The sequence below is a fragment of the Octopus sinensis genome, linkage group LG15 (genome assembly GCF_006345805.1).
Source record: "Octopus sinensis linkage group LG15, ASM634580v1, whole genome shotgun sequence".
Classification (NCBI taxonomy): domain Eukaryota; kingdom Metazoa; phylum Mollusca; class Cephalopoda; order Octopoda; family Octopodidae; genus Octopus; species Octopus sinensis.
Genome location: NC_043011.1, coordinates 46617481 through 46623737, shown reverse-complemented (window position 1 = coordinate 46623737; position 6257 = coordinate 46617481).

Below are 6257 nucleotides of genomic sequence, written 5' to 3'. Positions count from 1 at the left end.
CTAGGGGTAATTCTCAAATGAGGATGGATGCTTGGTGATGAAAGCAACAGAATAATAAGGTAACACAATATTCGAGTAGCCTGATGCAGTCTTCTGGCTTGCCAGTGCCTATCAAACCACCCAATCCAAACCAACATGGAAAATGGACATATAATAATAATAATAATAATAATAATAATAATAATAATAATAATAATATTAATAATAATGATAATCATGTACATTGTTTTGTCTTGGTATAAAAGGTGGGCTACAGCAAATATTCTGCTCAATACCACAGATTTGCTTGTCAGTTGCTTGACCTTAACAAGTTGATCACATCCCTTAGTGGCTGACGATATGTGCATCTCTGATCACAAGTAGAAGCAGTGTGGGGAGTATCATAGCCATGTGTGGAAAGGGATTCTTGGAGGTCTGGATAATTCACCTTAGCAGACATGGGTGTTTCGTTCAACATCCTTAAACAATCCTTATTCAGGGACCTTTTGAGCGGGATGGGCTACTCAACCAGAAGAAAATTCTAACTGAACCCCACCTGCAAGGTCATGTGCTGTTTATCTTGAGATCACCATGTCGCACACATATGGTTGTGATGCATGTACCTGGTGTACCTTTATCAGTTGGGTAGTCATGATGGGTATACTGGGCTTCGTATATTTTACCCCAGTATCACTTTGATGGCATGCACTGCTCTCTCACTCAATAATAATAATAATAATAATAATAATAATAATAATAATAATAATTATTATTATTACTATTATTATTATTATTACTATTATTATTATTACTATTATTATTATTATTTTTTTTTTTTTTCTGCTATAGGCACAAGACTTGGAATTTGGTGGGAAGGGAGTGGTTGGTTACATCAACCCCAGTGTTTCACTGGTACTTAATTTATTGAACCCAAAAGGATGAAAGGCAAAGTCGACCTCAGTGGAAATAGTAAAAACAATGATATAACTGGTATAAAATATGGACTACAGCAAATATTCTGTTCAATACTACAGATTTACTTGTCAGTTGCTTGACCTTAACCAGTTGACCATGTCCCTTAGTGGCTGACGATATGTGCATCTCTGATCATGAGAAGTAGTGGGGGGAAGCATCATAACCATGTGTCGAGGGGAATTCTTTAGGGTTTGAATAATGGGTATTTAATTCATCATTTTTAAACAAACCTTATTTAGGGACCTTTTGAGAAGGATGAGCTCCTTGACTTGAAAAAATTCTAACTGGACCCCACCTGCAAGGTCATGTGTTGTTTGTCTGGATATGAGATCACTGTCGTGCACATATGGTTGTGATGCATGTGCCTGGTGTTCCCTTATCAGTCATGATGGATATATTGGGCTTGCATATTTGTATCCCGGTTTCCCTTGATGGCATGTGCTGCTCTCTCTCTTAATAATGATAATAATACAATATTATACAATATAAAAGGACAAGATAGTCAATGGTGGAACACTTTGTTAATCTTAGACCTATGAAATCAGAGCTGGCTACAGCTAAACACCAGTAATATTAGCAGCGAATTTTTTGTGATATACTCTCTTTACTCTTTTACTCCTTTACTTGTTTCAGTCATTTGACTGCGGCCATGCTGGAGCACCACCTTTAATCAAGCAACTCGACCCTGGGACTTATTCTTTTGTAAGCCCAGTACTTATTCCACCAGTCTCTTTTGCCAAACCACTAAGTAACGGGGACATAAACACACCAGCATCAGTTGTCAAGCAATGCTAGGGGAACAAACACAGACACACAAACACACACATGCATATATATATATATACATATATACGACGGGCTTCTTTCAGTTTCTGTCTACCAAATCCACTCACAAGGCTTTGGTCAGCCCGAGGCTATAGTAGAAGACTCTTGCCCAAGGTGCCACACAGTGGGACTGAACCCGGAACCATGTGGTTGGTAAACAAGCTACTTACCACACAGCCACTCCTGCACCATATATATATATATATATGTAAGATAAATTGGATGAGCCATGGGGATAGTGATGGACGTGGTACAGAGTTTATGACAAGCAAAAGCTATTTAGAGTCAGAAAGACAAAGTAGTAAATATCATGAAGAGACAACAGATATAGAGTTTAGTTTGCGTCTTAGAACACTTGATTGCTGCAATTGTCTGTGAGGGCAGAGCACTTTTAATCAGATCATAAAAGAGATAAATACAGAGAATAATGAACAGAGAAATGAATAAATGGATGAATGGATGAATGAATGAATATGTAATGCTAGAGTTTCCAACTGAAGCTATGCTGGATGAATAAATAATAATATTTATAGAAAGTTACAATTGCTTAACAGCAGATACGTTGGACAAAAGTGGTGTGAAGACAATAGGAATTAAAGTACAAATCTATATAACTCTCTCTCTCTTTCTCTCTCTCTATTTCTTTCTCTCTTTTTTTCTCTCTCCTCTCTCTCTTTCTCTGTATCTATCTCATTATATATATGTGCGTGGTTTTGGATTCACACGTCTATTGCAAAGGTCCTTCAGGTTTTTTAAGCCCTGTAAAAGAACTTGGAATGTGGGTCATCCAACCAGGCCTTTCATGATATCCTTACAGTCAGGAACTTTTCATATATATATATATATTTATATATATATATATATTAAGTCTTTGGACCCTGTTTGCACTTCAGGAAATTCCTGCTGGTGTCTTGGGACCCACATGATAACCGAGTAAATTATGAATAACAGCCAAAGGGAGACAATCCCCTGTTGTTGATGTAGAGTGACAAAGTTTTTTCCTCCACCATTTTCTAGAGAGGCCACTGGCTACAGAGGCCATGTGCCAACAGGTTTTGTGGTCTGATGACATGCTGTAAAGCTAAGTGCTTTATGGACATGAAACCTGTGGTTATCCCATAAACTGGCCTTACCTATCCTTACACACTATACTGCTCTATAATTTTGTGTGTTTCTTTTTCAGATTAATGTTTTACCGATGATATATATATATATATATACACACACACACATATATATATATATTATATATATATATATATATTCCCATCCAACCCATGCTAGCATGGAAAGCGGACGTTAAACGATGATGATGATGATGATGATGATATATATATATACACAGACAGGCACATATATATATATACACACATACATATGCACATACAATCACCCATACACACATGCACATGCACACATACTTGTGCACAGTGGTTAAGTAAGTTACTTCATAATGATGTGGTTTTGAGTTTGATCTCAATGCGTAGTGTTTTGCCATCACCTTGGGTTGATCAATGGACGTCAATGATATCTCGTAGCTGGAAATTGTCCAGAAAGTCACCATATACTTACAAATGTGTGTATGTGTTTGTGTGAGAGAGGAAAGAAAGGTAGAGAGGAGAGAGATCCAGAGAAAGTAACTAAAAGATACAAACTTTATAAAAACAGTAAGTTAAGTTAATGATAGCAGTTCTTCATGTCTGAAGATCATGAAGAAAAGTGGTAAGGCCTAGATGGGAAGTTGACGCTACAACTGCAAAAACCCTCCAGTACCTGTAATTTTTGTCTCTTCGCCATTGCTTTTGGGCTTTTCTTCCTGTCTGTACTTAGTATTTTTAAAATGAGGTCAGTCAATGCAATCCAATCCCACTCTTTAGACTTGGGGGTCTGTCTACAGTGATTCAGTGAGCTGAGACAGCTGTGGTGAGCAGCAAGCTGTTGGGTTTATATTGGAGTGGCCTTCTAGGTGAATACTTATATAGTATTATTATCAGGTGCAGGAGTGGCTGTGTGGTAAGTAGCTTGTTTACGAACCACATGGTTCCGGGTTCAGTCCCACTGCGTGGCACCCTGGGCAAGTGTCTTCCTCTATAGCTTTGGGCCAACCAAAGCCTTGTGAGTGGATTTGGTAGACGGAAACTGAAAGAAGCCCGTTGTATATATGTATATATATATATGCGTGTCTGGGTTTGTGTGTCTGTGTTTGTCCCCCTAGCATTGCTTGACAACCGATGCTGGTGTGTTTATGTCCCTGTTACTTAGCGGTTCGGCAAAAGAGACCGATAGAATAAGTACTGGGCTTGCAAAAGAATAAGTCCCGGGGTCGAGTTGATCGATTAAAGGCGGTGCTCCAGCATGGCCACAGTCAAATGACTAAAACAAGTAAAAGAGTAAAAGAATAAAAGAGAGTTGTTCATAGACAAAATTGTAGCATATTCATGTCATAATTTTTTCTATGCAAAATGGTATCAGCTGGTTGCAAGTCCTCACTGAACAGTTTTATTTCAGAGATTTCCTTCTCCTAGAAGGATCTTCTTCACTACGACTGGTGAGCACCATCTACCCTTTACTAAATTGAATGGCTGTTGACTCTCCTGAGCTCCTTTACTCTTTGAGGGGTCTTGTTTTTTATCCTACAGGGTGTCCAAAATCACCCTCTTCACCAAGCAAGCTTGGTGGGGATTACCGGTTTAGTTGCCAGTGACCTGCCTATGCAACAGGTTGTACTGGATTACATGTTACCAGTATTGCTAGAGTGACTTCTGACACACACACACACACATACATACATATATATATATATATATATATACACACACACACATATATATATATATATATATTCCCATCCAACCCATGCTAGCATGGAAAGCGGACGTTAAACGATGATGATGATGATGATGATGATATATATATATACACAGACAGGCACATATATATATATACACACATACATATGCACATACAATCACCCATACACACATGCACATGCACACATACTTGTGCACAGTGGTTAAGTAAGTTACTTCATAATGATGTGGTTTTGAGTTTGATCTCAATGCGTAGTGTTTTGCCATCACCTTGGGTTGATCAATGGACGTCAATGATATCTCGTAGCTGGAAATTGTCCAGAAAGTCACCATATACTTACAAATGTGTGTATGTGTTGTGTGAGAGAGGAAAGAAAGGTAGAGAGGAGAGAGATCCAGAGAAAGTAACTAAAAGATACAAACTTTATAAAAACAGTAAGTTAAGTTAATGATAGCAGTTCTTCATGTCTGAAGATCATGAAGAAAAGTGGTAAGGCCTAGATGGGAAGTTGACGCTACAACTGCAAAAACCCTCCAGTACCTGTAATTTTTGTCTCTTCGCCATTGCTTTTGGGCTTTTCTTCCTGTCTGTACTTAGTATTTTTAAAATGAGGTCAGTCAATGCAATCCAATCCCACTCTTTTAGACTTGGGGGTCTGTCTACAGTGATTCAGTGAGCTGAGACCGCTGTGGTGAGCAGCAAGCTGTTGGGTTTATATTGGAGTGGCCTTCTAGGTGAATACTTATATAGTATTATTATCAGGCGCAGGAGTGGCTGTGTGGTAAGTAGCTTGTTTACGAACCACATGGTTCCGGGTTCAGTCCCACTGCGTGGCACCCTGGGCAAGTGTCTTCCTCTATAGCTTTGGGCCAACCAAAGCCTTGTGAGTGGATTTGGTAGACGGAAACTGAAAGAAGCCCATTGTATATATGTATATATATATATGCGTGTCTGGGTTTGTGTGTCTGTGTTTGTCCCCCTAGCATTGCTTGACAACCGATGCTGGTGTGTTTATGTCCCTGTTACTTAGCGGTTCGGCAAAAGAGACCGATAGAATAAGTACTGGGCTTGCAAAAGAATAAGTCCTGGGATCGAGTTGATCGATTAAAGGCGGTGCTCCAGCATGGCCACAGTCAAATGACTAAAACAAGTAAAAGAGTAAAAGAATAAAAGAGAGTTGTTCATAGACAAAATTGTAGCATATTCATGTCATAATTTTTTCTATGCAAAATGGTATCAGCTGGTTGCAAGTCCTCACTGAACAGTTTTATTTCAGAGATTTCCTTCTCCTAGAAGGATCTTCTTCACTACGACTGGTGAGCACCATCTACCCTTTACTAAATTGAATGGCTGTTGACTCTCCTGAGCTCCTTTACTCTTTGAGGGGTCTTGTTTTTTATCCTACAGGGTGTCCAAAATCACCCTCTTCACCAAGCAAGCTTGGTGGGGATTACCGGTTTAGTTGCCAGTGACCTGCCTATGCAACAGGTTGTACTGGATTACATGTTACCAGTATTGCTAGAGTGACTTCTGACACACACACACACATACATACATATATATATATATATATATATATATATATATATATATATATATATAAATGCTACAGGCTCATTTAATGATAAGCATCTAGCATTAAAAATTCAACGAAGTTGAAAATATTT